This window comes from Hetaerina americana, unplaced genomic scaffold (assembly GCF_022747635.1).
Source record: "Hetaerina americana unplaced genomic scaffold, ioHetAmer1.1.p SCAF_7, whole genome shotgun sequence".
In the NCBI taxonomy this organism is placed as follows: domain Eukaryota; kingdom Metazoa; phylum Arthropoda; class Insecta; order Odonata; family Calopterygidae; genus Hetaerina; species Hetaerina americana.
Window position 1 is genome coordinate 45,044,775 of NW_027287316.1, and position 16,671 is coordinate 45,061,445.

The 16,671-nt window shown below is 36.6% G+C and overlaps 1 protein-coding gene across 1 annotated transcript in view; it reads left to right on the forward strand.

The window, feature by feature from the left end:
• Positions 1–16,671, forward strand: part of LOC139696829 (uncharacterized) — a 79,265-nt gene that overhangs the window by 15,227 nt on the left and 47,367 nt on the right. The gene's annotated exons all lie outside the window — the stretch shown is intronic.

Here is a 16,671-nt window from a genome sequence, read left to right on the forward strand (position 1 = left end):
GCTAGTCTAACGCATCTTAACTCGTTGGAGGCAACATATTTTTTGATGCTAACATGTTATTGCCACTAGAAATTCATCAACGATGGATGCTTATTTAATTTACTTGGATACTTAGATAAAGGTGTGAAAATTATACAGATCGACTTTGGTACGAAACCAGTTTCATATTTTACGAAACAAATCGGTCTGCGTTTACTGCTCGAGTACTGAGGATATTTTGGCCTCTTATATTATTAAACATTATGTATGGCCTCTTAAATTATGTGTACTTTTTACATTCAATTAATTGTTCTTTGCTAACAGAAGATTTTCCTTTTCAATATTCAGTCATTATCTTTGTGAATGGAGTTCCGCAAGACCGATTTACAAAAAGAAATAATCCGACAGGAAATCTTCCGTTTTACCCTGCAATTATGAATCAACTAACACATCTTTGAAGATGTCGGAATAAAGGGCACAAAAATAGTTTAATTCCTTTCGGAAACACCAAAAGTCAATTTTCTTTTTTTTTTAGGAAAGAGCCTTTCACAGATGAAAGGAGAAAAAGTCAAACACCGCCATTAAACGCAATTCAATGAAAAATTCCGAAGACCTCTCATGTGCTACAACTTCTAACGGTGATATCGAATACGTGAAAACCCAAGCCTTGCGGAGGCGTACAAATGTGAAAAATAAAAGTTGAGCGATATTTAACATTTTGCATCAAAGTTTCCGATGCTGATACAATCGGCAAGGTACTTCGCGATTATCCAGTGACCAAGGCCAAAATATTTGGGATCCATTTTCTACAAAATGAAGGAGAGGCTTAGATTTTATTCTTTACAGCGCTATCGCTAAATAGCCAATTTCGGGGTAGCCTAAATATTTCGCACATATAAACAGTTTGTTAATGTCAACGCTAACACAAATGGGTATGGAAGGGCTGTGAATTAGCATGGTTTAGGTCAGTGCTAACTGGATAGTTTAGAAAGGCGGGACTTTAGTGGAAAGAAAAGGTTTTTATTTTAATGCGACGCAAAATCAGGGGTTGGATGTCTGATTTCAATCTAAAAAGTAATCAGTACGTTTATGCGCTCTGGCTTTTATCCAAATGATATATACAGTAATTGGATTTCGCTTTTACGAGGAGTAAATGCAGGGGTTGAGACAAAACATTCAAAAAGCAAAGGAGGAGAAAGAAAGAAAGAAATTCAAAGAGATCAAAGAAGTGGATTCAAAGGCAGAAGTCTGCGAGTTTCGTGGTTTTAACATTTACAGTCGTAATTATTTCACGTTATCGCTTCCTGTAGTCGGAATTTAATGGTGTCAATGCCATTGTTCAGGCGCGTAGCTGTATTTTTGCGTGATTTCTTAAAGATTATCAGCGATCATCTCATCTCGTGCCTAAATGTGTCTTAATTTTCCTCTTTTTTATTTTTAATTCATCCTGTTGGTGTATTTTTAGATCACTCTGCGTCAAACAAATTTATTTTATGCGCCTGGCTTATGAATGATAATTTTTTTTACCAGTTTGTGGGATGGAAATATGTACATTTGATCGCTCAAAAGAACATTACTAAAAGAAAAGCGGGCCCAAAAAATATAATGAATAACTAGTTTCCAAATTATCATAATGTGCTCATTTCATTAATGTCTATGGTGTATCAGGGTGCCCAGAATTTTCATTTTTTATTTCGTGTAGCGTTAACTAGTTATATTATGCAAAATAATTGCAATTTGAATTTAGAATAAACAGTTCATAATTCAGCTGGTTAATAACTAGCATTCATTAAAATACCAAACTAAATGTTTCTTGAAGAGTATATTTTGTTCCTCTTTATACTCCTTCTTTGTCTTCCATAAGCCCCTCTTGCCTTTTTTTCATTAGGTGCCCCCAAGCTCGAATCGCCAGGGGTTTTACAACACTCGGATCTGTGGTTTCAGGGTTAGAATGCGGGCGCGTTACCCACCTCCGTAACTCAGTCGTTTAATTGCATCGGCCATGCACCTCAAGAGGAAATTAAACTCCATTAAACTTTGCAATGGCAATAGTGTTGTTAAAGTCAACACCATTGAAGTTTAGATGCAATAAAATTTTACCTTTTGCTTTACAATTTTCTTACTAATGTTATCATTGTGACGTGGTAATCAATTTTTAGATTTCACTGTACTTTCGTCGTATACAGTTTCGTTAATTTTTGCTTCTGAACATGTTTTCGTAATGTTTCTGCTGTATGAATTAATTGATTCTTATTAATTTTATTCTTTTAACACCTCAAGATATATTTTGTGAACGCATAAAGTAAAATGTGACACATAATAGGAAACCGTCTTATTTCCTTCCCGGTGTAATGAGATACCCGAGTAGCGATTTAATCTTCTCGACGTTTCCCTCATAAAGATAACAGTTTTTATCGGAAATCCTTTTGGGTCCATCTTATCCTGTTTCTTCTGAAGTGAGTATCATGATCAATTTATTTAAAGTGCTGACATAGTGAAAGCGAGGGCCTTCTCGCTGTCATGGAGAAAAGTACCGTCATGGTGTCAATATCGATCGAAACTAATTCTCTTATCGCACGACTGAACCGATAAGTTGATGCCGACAGATGCAGCCGCCGATACATTGATTTTTGGAAGTCGAGTGCCTTGTATTGTGGTGTTCGGCTGCGCGTGTTGACAGATGATATAAAGTTCTTACGTAAGGCGCAGGAAGGTCAAGAAATGTAACAAGGAATCAAAGGCAAAGAGAGTGAAGCATGACGCCGGCCTCCCCAATTCTTTTACGGAACTTGCAAGAGAAAATAGTTAATCACGTTGTGCTTTCATAAAGAATCTTCTTTGCAGCGTAAGATCATGTTCGCCTCGTTCAGATTGACCATGGCTCTTGATCGCCAACCAATTTTTCTAATTCTTTATGTTCTTGGAGCGTAATGCTTCCTTTGAGTTGATGTAGCCCTAGTCCCGAGATGATATCGCTGTTCGGCCGAAATGACAAACACTCCTAATTGGTTGCGTAACGGCAATCACGGTCCGTGAAGGACTCTGCTGTCTTCTAGATCCTTCTTCCCTTTCGGTGAAAAAGTAGGACAAGAGGCCATCGTTGTTCACAAAATCGCGCCCCTTTTCCCTCCACCCACTTGATTTGTGAGTGTTAATTGTTAAGAAAATTGACGGCCGATCATCGGCAGGCTGGAAACTGATGACTTCCTTCGAAACCCTGCCGTCATTACCCCTCTTTCCCACATCATCTCGTTCACTCCGCTATCCGCCGTATAAATCTGCAAGCAACTGTTTGAGGATTAGAAACTCCGGAAGGTATAAAAGATAATACTTCCAAGACAAAAACCATCGCCGGTTTGATTGATTATTAATAATAAAAAGTAGGGGTTTAACAGCATTTAAAAAAATATTTGTCCAAAATATTTTCTAAGAAAATTTATAGATGAAAGATTAAAACTTACCCACTGGAACGGGACGTGTACCCAATAATCCTCACTGAATAAGCGTAAATAAATACATGCAGAACCAATGGAACTGTAGGTGTGTGATAATTGATATTAACATTCTGGAATGTACCATTCTCCTTATTTATCCTATGATTGAAATAGGCTGGTGTAATGTACTCTCCCAAAAAAAGAGACTTGCTCGTTAATATTATTTCTTGATGCAGACGAGGTAGATATACATTGTTAGGCTAAAAAGCACAGCATTAGAGGTCTAAGGTAGGTTCCGCAAGCTGAGATGTATTTCCAATTTCAATCTCCTTTTGTTCATACTGTAAACCATATAATGATCTACACTTGTCAAGGTGTCATTATTTTATCCAAGAAGTGAAGCACCTTTCATCAAACTTTCTGCGGCAATAGAGTGAATTTTTTAGTCAGCCCTTTAAACCTCCTCCTGGAAGTTATGAGGCTACATCATAATATAAGAGAATATTCAGACGAAGTTCTTTCAGATCAGAATATTCAGACGAAGACGTCACTCATTCGTCCGAACTATGAATTACTGTTTTCCAAAGTATCGAAGAAGAAAAAGTTTCCTGAATACCCTGCAAGAAGAAATTCAATTATGGAACTAGGACATATTACAGGTTGTAATAAGAAACTTGACACTCCTATATAGGCGTATTGCTATATTTTCCCGACATTTATAATACGAACGAGGAGCTTAATAAAGTATTTGAAAGTAGGAAAATAAAATCTTTTCTTAATTTCAATGACACAGAAGTGAGTGCAGAACTCGATCCATGACATCATCCATGATGATGATGAAACTTTTTGTCATTGCAAATGAGATTTTGCTTTCCCATTCGCGTGCCCAGGTCGTAGTGCGTGTTAAGTTCAGCGCTGAATGGCATGAGGAGACGTGAACTCAGAAGAAGCAAATGAAGCAGTGCTTTACTTGAATTGAGTGGTGAAATTACAGAAATGTGAATGATGTTTACACCTCGAGGCCGAGTAGTACCTTTCCCTTAGCGAACCAGAACGCTCAGCGTCGTATTGAATCAAAAGCTTCTTTACTCGGTGGAGAAGTTCGACACATATTTATTTCTTGAATATGAAATGTGAATATAAAAAAATAAATTCTTCTGGTACTCTAACCATCAGTGGATTTACAAACTACACAATTACATACGAGAAATATATATATAATAAATTGGAAAGCAACAAATAATATAGAAACACATAGAAAGATCACTCACACGTTATTTCTTGATCATTTAGACGGAATTCTGCTCCGTCTTCATCGGAAGATATAGAAGATATATATATATACATACGAGGGTCATCCGGAAAGTAGTACCCGTTCGTGCCGCATGAAGTGCTGACGACGCGAGTAGCCGCTGGACGAGGTCAGATAGCTTCAGTGGCTTGTCTGCCTTCTCTGAGCCAAGTTGCGTGACGCTAGCATTGCCTGTGTTGTTTCTGTGATTGTTTACAATGTTTAAAAAAATTGAGAACGCCGCCAGTTGTGAAGTGAGGGCAGTGATTAAATTCCTCAATGCAAGAAACGTTCGCCCATGTGATATTCATCGCCAATTAAAGGAGGTGTATGGAGACAATGTAATGGACGAGTCGTCTGTTCGGCGGTGGTGTCGCAACTTCAACATGGGGAGGGGGAACACACACGACGATGAGCGTTCGGGGAGACCGTCTGTCATTACAGACCAACTGGTGAGCTCAGTTGACGAATTCGTGAGGAACGATCGGCGCGTCACAATTGATGACATCTGTGAGCATTTTCCCAATGTTTCTCGAACAATTGTTCATGAAATTGTTAAACACCATCTGCATTATGCAAAAATTTGTGCAAGATGGGTCCCTCGCGTATCTCAATGAGCTGGCGGCGAAGGACTATGCAGCAGGAATACAGAAACTTGTCACACGTTATGACAAATGCCTTAATTTGCTTGGAGATTATGTTGAGAAGTAGTTTAAAGTATCCTCTTTCAAATAAATTTTTTTATGTTTGTTAATATTTACTTTTGTGTCTTTATTTCACGAACGGGTACTACTTTCCGGATGACCCTCGTGTGTGTGTGTGTATATATATATATATATATATATATATATATATATATATATATATATATATATATATATATATATATATATATATATATATATATATATATATATATGTATATGCATATATAAGATATATATATATATATATATATAAATAAGATATAAGTATATATATAAACATACATATTTCTATACAAATTTTACATTGCATACATACTTACTTTAAGCATGGAATTAATAGTCTCAAGATGTTAATTCTTTGTAGTGAACGTAATCTATTCTTTTTGCTGTCGTAGCACGCTCCGGTCTGAATGGGGAAAGGACTTATGGAAACTGCATGCTAAGGAGTAATGGGTAGTCAGATCGTTCCATGGAAAAGATAGGTTACTGGAAAGAAAAAATAACATGAAATACTGCTAGTACTTTGGCAGTGATATTGGGAGGAAAACCGGTGGCTGTTGTCAAGAAAAAAAAAGGGGATCAGTTCCTTAGAGACTGGATGGATCGCAAAATAGAGAGAAGTAGTGTAATTGGAAGGCGTGCGTTCGACTTTGGGTTTCTCTTCTAACTTGTATATCGTACATGCACTTCCTGGTCGACGGTTATATTCTTCTTCCTATCTTCTTTCTTTCCTCAGCCGGGTCACCTTCTAGTCAGTGGCGCGTCTCCGTAATTTCCTTGTGTTTATTATTATCTATTTTATTAAGAACTATTTTGACAGTTTTGCTCTTTTACACAGTATTTTTAGCGTGAAAATAACAACATAAATTATTACAAATACCTAATCCTAAGGTCCTCACGGTTAGCAGGCCGAGACGTTACCCCGCCACCACCAGGTGCTACAAAGAAAAACCTTTAGAAAAAATAGGAGACTCTAATGTTTGGTAAAATGCAGGAATTAGGTATTTACTTAATAAATTGCGGGACTCACGTATGGAAACTAAGATTTCATAATGGCCTGAGATTCATTCTAATGAAAGTTCTATTCTCGTTCTCTCTCCAGATATTTCCTTTTTTTGTCTTCGGATTAACGAACCCCTGAAGCCCCTCCTCTCACGAGATTTTCACCTAGGGGAAAGTTTCTCTGAAGGCTTCCGGGTATTGGTGTTGATGGTACATTTCTATTCAGGAGTTTACCTGAAGAATCCAACTGGAACGCCGGCGAAATCATTGTGTTAGAACCATTATACGAATAAAAATATTATCATAAAAGTGAAAGTTGTTCTTATGAGCACTCTCAGTCCAAAAACCTAAAACGGAGTCACTCGAAAGTCCCCTAATTACAAACTCGTGACTCGGCTTCCCTCTTCGAACTCAGTTACTTCCTCCCCAATCGTTCCGCCATCTCATTTTCCACGCTCCTTGTTTTATCAGAATAGAAGACGCGTTGCCACGGTGATAAAGTGCAGTCTGGAACACGTATGTGCTCAATACTTTACCGAGGTATTCTTTGGAATTTTGTCATATTTCCTCGAGGAAAGATACACTTAGTAGATTCCACAGAAAATTTAAATTCACCGACCCATGTTTAGACAGCTTACACACCTCATTTTAATACGGCTGTATAAGTTGTCGAAATCTGGGTCAGTGAATTCAAATTCTTCTGTGGAGGGCACAAAGTGTTGCTTTTCCTCGCGTAAAAATATGGCGCATGTTTTCTCGGATCTCACTATTAACTCCAGTTTACCCCGGGAGTAAAAAAAGCACAGTGTATCTTTCCACCTCTTTTATTAGGTACGCCTAGTGTCAACGCATCGGGGTCGTCCTCAGGTACAAAGTCTTCGATGCATTTCGGTTAATATATATATATATATATATATATACATATATGTATGCTCATGAGTGGAGGTGAAGCGGGGGGAAAGAGGTGGCTCGATTGGTTGAAGTTGGTGGGGGTGGTGGAGGTGGGGGAAAGGGAGGTGGACGATGTCAGTAGCGGGAGGGGAAATGGAGTTGGCCAGGAAAGTTCACGGTTGGAGGTCGAAAGGCATTTATTGAATGAGAGGGAGTTCTCCAGTAATGCTGAATATCTATCAAAAACTATTTCATTGAGAACATTTATTTATTCCATATCTTTTTATCTCCAGCTCTTCTAATATGACTATTTTTCACCCTTTCCCAACAAGGTGCAGGATTTTCGGGTGAAGTCTAATTTTGAGGCGAATATTTTTACCCCTACCGCGGTCAATGTTATTCTGATCCTTTATCGTACGTGGAAAAAAATTACATCTTGAATCCATGGGTTTCACACTTAATTATGAGGGTAAAAAGAAACTTTACGTACACTTCCACAATAAAGATTTAATATTTCACGTCCATGGTTTCGATGCTGCTCATTATCATCAGGTAACATTGAAAAAATGTTGATGTATGTTACCTGATGATGATGCGCAGCATTGAAACCATGGTTGTGAATTATTAAATCTTTATTGCGGAAGTGTAAATTTTCTTTTTACCCTCATGATGAAGGAATTCCACAAAGTTAAACCCGAATTTATTATGTTTCCACACTTAATCTCTATGATTTTATTTAAATGATCTCGCCTACCGTAGTACGATGGGGTTAATAATACATTTTCAACATCACTACTAAAAATACATCTTTCCAATTTTTGTAAGAGATTTATTCTACAATTTAACCATCGCTCCGTGAGTGATTCCCAGCCGAGCTCCTCTAATATTTTGGATAGGCTACTAAGTTTATCATGACAACGTTTTACAAATCTAGCTCCTCTGCGATGCACGAGATCCGATTCGGCAATCTATCCAACTTCGTGAGGATCCCGTATACTAGCAGCATATTCTGAATGAGGACTACTGTATTTCTCCATTAAAAGGTTATTTATACCACTTCAGTGATGAAAATATTGGGAATAATAAAATTGGTGGAAAGATAAAATGCTTTTTTTTTACTTCCGTCACGATGGATTTCCACATATTTTATCCTGAACATAGAATTAAAACTCCAGTTTGAGTGTATCTAATATATATGATAGTACTTTACATCTCTGAGAATTGTGACGGATTGAAAAACCTGATGGTGTGCTGGGACTTTGTGGGAAACCTTCGTCCCTTCTTTTCTCATCTAAGATCTTGCTTCTTTGGAGAGCCCTTGCCATTGTTCTTCCCAAATTCCACGTTCCACTCTAAGATAAGATTCGTGCTTCCCTATTCCTCCCATCAGTGTCAAACTCTGAATGTTTTTTAACATATTGTTCAATTATTGAGGAAAGCTACAGGAAATATGAAATAGGAGGTCGTTGACAGCTTAAGTCCTAACTTTCTTGTATCTGGCATATTTTAAATCTAATACCAATCCCACCACGGGAAAAACTTGACATCGATCGATATGAGAAGCCTCCTTAACCCGAATTCCTTTTTTGGGACGAGCCAGCCTTTTGGGAAATATGTTTTTAGTGATTCATCAGTGATATTTCAAGCCTTTAAAATTCAGAAACACTGAATGCGAATACATTAACACACCTTGAAGTTCTAATACGTTTGAAGTCAAATTATGCACAACACATAATAAATATGATTGTTATTAATTTTAGTTGATTGAATGGCTTCACAAAAATGATTTTCAAACATGTAGGTACTTCCGCAGCGTGACTGTAGCGCTAAACATTACATTTTCAGAGCATTGAAGTGCTAATTTCTAATAATTGTAAGTAATTTCTTTTTTCGTCATTGTCCATTCATCTTAGCAACTTTTTAAGATCGAATTATTGGCCCCAAAGAGAGGAGTGGATTAAACTGTCCGAAATAATCCAAATTTTTCTTTCGCATTATTCAACACACTTTGATGAATGACATATCTTAAATTATTGGGATCAAGGTTCTTATCATGCTTCTTACGTGTTCCTGACACGTAAAAGCATAGAAAAGAGATTCGATCCCACGTATAATATCTATTTAATCTTCACGTTAAGTGCCGATTGGTTCACCAACAATAAGTGAATTCCTCGGTCCTGAGAATATATCCCACGGCGACCACTTCCTACGTCTTTAAACAATTTCAGGTTATGGGCCCGAATCTGGGGAAATGATGAGGAGGCGGAATGAGCCTTTAAGCCCATTAATGGCTCTGAGGGAGGAGAACCGGATTTACTCTTTTAGAGTGTGGTCGATATGTTGTTTCCAACTGTTCTCCTCGTGTATCCTTGAATGTCTGCTATGTTGAGTGACATGTTATTCTCGAGTTTTAGGCTTTCGAAAATACGGTTAACTCACCTCTTTCATTGCACTAAGGTCAGAAGTGTCTCTGCCACGTATCTTGGGATTTTTATTCCAAGACTGTTTCTTCCCACTGAGAGAGAGAAAGAGAGAGAGAGAGAGAGAGAGAGAGAGAGAGAGAGAGAGAGAGAGAGTGAGTGGTGTTGTTCTAGTCATTCCTATTTGGATGTTGCATGGCGGGAAACTTGGCAAGTTTAGGGTCTTCGGTGGAGGTGCGGACGTATAGAAATGTGTATATCTAGTAAAGTGTTCGATTACCAATTTGTGTTGTTTGGCACCAATGTGTTTGCAAAAATGAGCATTGAATAATTTTTTCAAGGATTATTTTGTAGGAAATCAAATAATTCCTTGAAAAGTTTTCTGTTTTTAAAATGAACACTACATTAAATTTAGCAGTGAAATGTTGACGAAACTGTCGCCATTTCTGAAGTGTAACAGGTTTTGATGAAATGGAAATTGAAAGAAACGATAGCTTTATTCGGTTGAACAAAGTACGTTGTTAAAACCGTATTCCTTTTTCTGTTATTAAGAGCAGGGGTTTTATAGGCATTAGGTCCTCAGATACGTCAGACGTATTTTGTGGTTGGGATAAAATATCAAAAATAGCTGAAGTGACTCAAACTTCCAAAAGTGCTTTCAGAAATTCAATCTACCTCGTTTCCTCCGGAAAGTTTTAAGACACCTCACTGCATTTAGCAGGGCGGGACTTGATCACGTCGGCGATTAAAAACTCATGCTGAAGAATACACTTAATGTAGTTATCATCATAAAATACAATTATACTCAAGGTATAATGGAATTTTATCATACGTGTTCCTATGGTAAAAGTATTTTTGTTTCCGTGTAAAATGCATATGCGTTTAAAACATTTTATACTGTTTGCGAAATATTTATATGGCCAACGTTAGAACAAGTAAGCGGCTTAATGGACTGTCATCAGAGCTCTTATTATGGCGTATTCAATCAAATTAGATTTCCTTATCAGATTCTATTATCACCTAGGTAAACTACATCCTCTCATAAGGTTGAATACTGAATAAAGGCAAAAAAGTATAACTTTCATAATGTTTTTAAAAGTTGCATGGCGTAAGGTAACGTCGTGTCCAATTATTTCTTTTTTCAATTTATAAAATAATGTGGGGGAAATCACAAAAACTTCAAAAATTGACAAATCTTTGGTAACTACGTATTTCAATCGGGATTTCATCATCTACGAATATAAAAAATAAAATGTTTTCCATTGTAAATCACTGTCAAAACAGATGGCCAAACAAACTAATTGCATCATAATAAACAACCCAGATGTAGGTTTGCAGGTTTAGAGGATAAAGCTCTCCCCTTGTTACACCTCCACCCGTATGCACATCATGCTAATTACCCAACAGTGTGTGACAAACGTTGCTAGCAATGAGGTAAAGGAATAGTGAATGGGAAAGAGCTTAAAGAGGATGATAAAAAGTTTAAATGAATTAACGGGACTAAAAAAGAGTCCCTAATGCTATTATTTCTGGGGTATGTTTGTCTAATCTGATGTTCGTTGTTCGTGGGATTAATTAAGTCGGGCTACGAGTTAACTCTTAAAACTAAAAAATAATAGTGCTTTATTTAGTTAAAATGTTATTTTTACGAAGTATTTCGGTGCACTTGTGTCACAATTATGACTTGATAGTGACACTAGTGTGTTTCTGCATAATTTCAAACTTTTTATTTCTAATATTTTAATATTTAGCCATTGAATGGAAGAATTGTTCACCATGTCTCGCTTTTAAATTTTGTGAAGCAATTTTTTTGGCGTTAAATGTAAAGCCACCTAATTTAATATTATTTTGAACAATTTAAAATTAACGACAGTATGTCTCAATAATAATCCTGTAGCAGATCTGAACGCTTTGTAGTTTGTAGTAGCACTTTTGAGCTAACTCAAGCATTCTTGCATTAAAACAGCTGATTCAGTGCTCATTCTATCAAAATAGTCACGCCAGCATTAAATAATAGAATTTCGGCTTATTTTAATGTTATAATCTTCAATTTTTTCCATATCAATAAATGTTCAATTTAATATTATTTTAATGTTTGCTTCATCTTAGGGTCTGAAGGCCTAAAAAATATAATGATCAATGATCATTCACTCCAGCTTAAGGTGGGGTAAGCATAATCACCGATTTTCCCTCCCACTATCAACAAAGAACATACATTAAAGAAATGTGAAAGTGTAAAGTGAAACGTTTTCGATTTCAAATATCTGTATTAAATACACATCGAAACATGCATGAGATTAAAAGAGAAAAAAAATTGTTATTCATTTTTTTACTGAGAGTATGTCGTCGGAATGGGATAGAAAACTTGGAAGGGCAAACACAAGGTTGGTAATAAAGACAGAGAAGAAGAAAGGATTCAGACTCCGATCAGAAATGTTTGCCAAGACTGGGACTCGATCCTCCGATCTTCCATTTTATAAAGGAAACCCTTTACTATCATGAGAAATGCCACCTTTGTGGGATTCTTTTTTTATTTGCGCTTTCGCCCTAATAATTTGTGAGGGCGTGAAAATGACCTCGAGACCCTCGGCTGCAGCATCAAAAATCCATTTTATCCCGCAGAAGAGCTGGGGCAACGTGCCAGGGTTCTTCATCCAGGCCACCACTCAGCTTGGCCTCTTCAATATTCAAGCGTGAGGAAGACCACTTTTATCATTGTGGCACTCATTCAGCCATGAGCTCACGCCGTCCAGGGGAAAAAAAACCCTGGCCGCGTTAAAATAAGTCCCAGAGACAGGGATCACTTGAGAACGTATGACTGGCTACTTCCGGTCCTCTGACGTAACCAGGCGGTTGGATTGTAGTATTTACCGAGAGTCATGCTCGATGTGTTTGCAAGCTCTTGAACCCTGCCATGATGCCCACTACTTTTTTTCTCCCCTTTCGACAAACCGGGACGTAATCAGAGTACAGGAAGAGATGAATGCTCACAAGTAGGTCACGTAAGGCTTCTGTCAACAATCGTGACGTTAGTGCCTAGATACCGTCGCTTAGTTCTACCACTCGTTCTTTTGTGCGTCGCGTAGAGTTACTTGGGACATACATCATTACTGGACCACCCGATGAAATGGTGTTCTTTTTTCCTTTCAATTTCCGGAGAAGGGACGCAATTATTGATGTACACTTCTAATTTCGTTTCAGCGCTCGAAAAGGGATGTAGGAATAAGATGGGAATGTTTGTTTTGTTTATCAAAACTCGTAAAAGTTCTAGATCACCTTTGCTTGCCACATCATGCTACCAGGTGTAAACAGTTTGCCATGTAATGTATGTAAATTTGAGAATTTGATAAAAATACTTTGTAAATTTCGTGAAAACTTTAATATGATGCTAGTAAGTATGTTATTTAAGTTTTTGTGAAATATACCAAATGTTTACTCTATTCATAACATGTGATTTAACCGAATTGAGCTCGAAATCATTTCATTCATCACACAATTTATGTGAAATATCATGACAAGTTGTGTATATATATACCTGTACACACCTACGACCACCGAAAATTAGAAAGTTAGTGAGTCTCTTTTTTGTGTGTTTCTGTGTTTTTGTCTGTGTCCACTAGTGCTAAGTGTTATACATTATTATTCGCGTCTGTGAGACTTTCAAAAAGTGTTATCTATATATATATATAATATATTATATTATATATATGCATATGTATATGTATACATATATATACTATTATTTTATTTCTCTTTATCAAATACGAATGCTAGCTGCGTTGAAATATTTGCCTACCATTCTTTGACAATGCATGCGATTAAGAAAACATTTCGTGTTCTATATACATATGAAGGTTCAAGAATTTATGGCTTAAATTAGATTATAGATGCAATTCAAAATTGAGGCTATCTAATTATTCACGGTATTATGCAGAAGTTTCGAATTTTTTCAGTTTTTAGTCGTTTACTCAGAACACGGTTGTGGATGAAGCCCTAACCTATTTATTATCTACATCCTACATTGTTTTATAACTATTATAATAAATGATGCAGACAGTTATGTTCTGTGAGTTTAAGCGTCTTTTTCTATCATAGTCTGAAGCAATGATTCATAGGGGACAACAATGAGAAGCTTTTCCTTAAATATTTTTCATAACGAATCAATTGCTTTAGCAAAAAAGGAAGGAAAATTTCTGAGAGAAATAATTTCATCCCTGGTGAAGGCTATGCTTATGAGTAGTAGCTCATTCTCTTCCCTTGCATTGCATTTCACTCGTTGAGTAGCATTAAAAATACGACATCCAACCAGAAGAATGTGACTTGGTGAAAGTTGGGGCAATATTTCCTCATTCACATGTGTCCCTTCGTGTAATATCCTCGTTTTCTCAGTTTTTTATCTGATTCGCAAAATTCACCATGCCTCCTTCTCCGTTGGTATGGGTAACACGCATATTCAGAGAATGTAGGAACTCCTTAGATTCGTTCTACATCATTGGGAAATCTGTATTGGAACCGCAATGGAACGTTCATTTAAAAAGTAAGTGTTTGTTAGGGAAGTTTATCACGATTTAAAAGATAATAATCCTTATTTCAAATAATTACTAATTATTTAGAATTATTACCACTCATAGGATCTGTCCTTTACTCCTCAGATGAATATCATGCCACAAAATGTTTTTAATTTATTACCGAGTGGAGGCGAACATTTTGTTTGGCATGCAAGGTTTGTATAAAAAATATCGTTAATAATTTTGCCTGACGTGTGCGTAAAGTGCTGAATTCAGACAATCGGATAAGTGTGCGCATGATTGCATATCGTGTTGGCATTGTTAAGATGACGTGGCAGACCATTATCACTGAAAATTTGGCGATGCGAAAGATCTGCGCTAAACTCGTACCGAAGGACGGACGGCCAAATGCTGAGTCGAGTGTCTGCTTACGATAATTGTTACGAGGACCTTCTGCAAAGGCATCGCGACGATTCCCAAACTCCCTCACAGTCCTGACTAGACACCAGCACACTATTTCCTATTCCCGAAAGCGAAATCTTCCCTTAAAGGTCACCACTATAAGTGCCGCCAAAGAAGCTTGCACATGTACCCTTAAGGATCTTCCGGTATCCGCCTACCAGGGAGCCTTCGAGTCGTTGAAAACCCGCTGGAAAAAGTGTGTCGACGCTCAAAGGATGTACTTTGAAGGATTTTGTGGCAGAGTAGTAATATCTGAAATTATCATTATTATTTTTCTTTTAATTTTCGCGATACGTTTTTTACAAAGGTTTCCATTGAAAGTCAGAACATGGGAGTTTTCGACTAAAATCGCCGAATATTCTTTCAGTCATTGTAGTGGGCACAAATAATGGGAATACAGATATATATTTCAAAATGGCAAGGAAAATAAAGAATCAGCTGAATGACTCCTTCGATTCTAAAAAAAAGTAATTTACATGGAAATCATTTGAGGAAAGTATGTCTTAACCGACTCTAAAGTTGATTTAAGATAATTCCATTTAGATTTTAAAATTGAATGTCGCTAAATAAGACAAAATCTGATTTGGCATTGAATGATTATTTTTCGTTTTTGGTCCCTTTGCGTACTTTTAAGGTCGTAAGTAGTCTTTGAATTTATAGGTAACGCCATGGCTGATCGTATTTTTAATGATATGATAAAAGAGGAAAAATGTATACTTGAGAAGTATTTTTCTCCTTCATTCTTAGCTCCACCTTTTGAATTTCAAATTAAAAAATGACCTTTTATAGAACGTTTGCATTAAAAATAAACGCTATAATGATATTGGCGCTATGTTGCTATGTATACGGAGCCAATGGAAATATTACATTTAACAGTTGAAATGAGATAGTCACATACCGTTGTTTGACTCAGAATTGTTTCATCTAAGTAAATTTATATTTATAACGTGTTCCGTTTTAAGCTATTATCTATTATTATCACTTATCTACGAAGAGCTAATTGTTAATATTTTTCGTAATAAAATAATTCCTTATTGCTAAGTGTTACGTCTACAATATGAAATTCTGGTGCCATTCCCGTAATATTTTATCGTCTTTATGTATGAGGACTTCCTACGAGGCCTTCCGGCGAGTCTACATGTAAAGTTTCAGAAAAGAGTTTGGTTTTTGCAAAAGAAAGTTTAAATTGGAAAGGTCACGATTCATTTCTTCATGTTCACGTCCAGGTTATTTATTTCTTGTATAAATGGACTTGGGAAACATTCACCACGTTTTAACCTTTCTGTTGGCCTTTTTAAAGGCAAGCTTTTAAAATAACTCCGTTTAAATGCCATGATATCGCATGCTGTAATCTGATCGTATTTAGTAACTTATGAGAGCATCGAGGAAAATACCAAAACTGAGTAAATTCTTAGAAATAGACATGCAATTATCGGAATTGTGAGAGGTGGATATTGGTTTACATTCTTGAATCTAGTGGGAGCCAACGGTAATATTCCATCGTAGCAAATAGTGCGTAGGAATACATTCACCTCCTCCAAAGTTTAGTCCAAATATTTCTTTTCGCATCATTTCGAGATGATAAATAACTCGAGAAAGATCAAGAGTTTTAAAACTTGATAGAAATCCTAGTTCTCCCCTTGCGTGCCAATCAAATTGGTGAAAGGAAACCTACGGCGGCTATTGGAAAGTTCATTTGGATAGCTACCCTCATTCCAACAATATTTCACTTTCAATAAGAGGAGTTATTTTATGCTCTAATGTCCATCACATAAATGGACATAAAGAGTATTCTGGAGGTCTCCTGTATTCCAGAGTGACATTTTGAAAATACTCTGTTAATTAAACTTATGAAAATATGCCAATTGGACTTAACCAATTTTATCGATATATTGATTGAAACTATATTTTAAATTTGATCTCTGTAACGCGTTCATTTTTTCAAATTAAAGTATAAATTAAATAATACGTTTATAA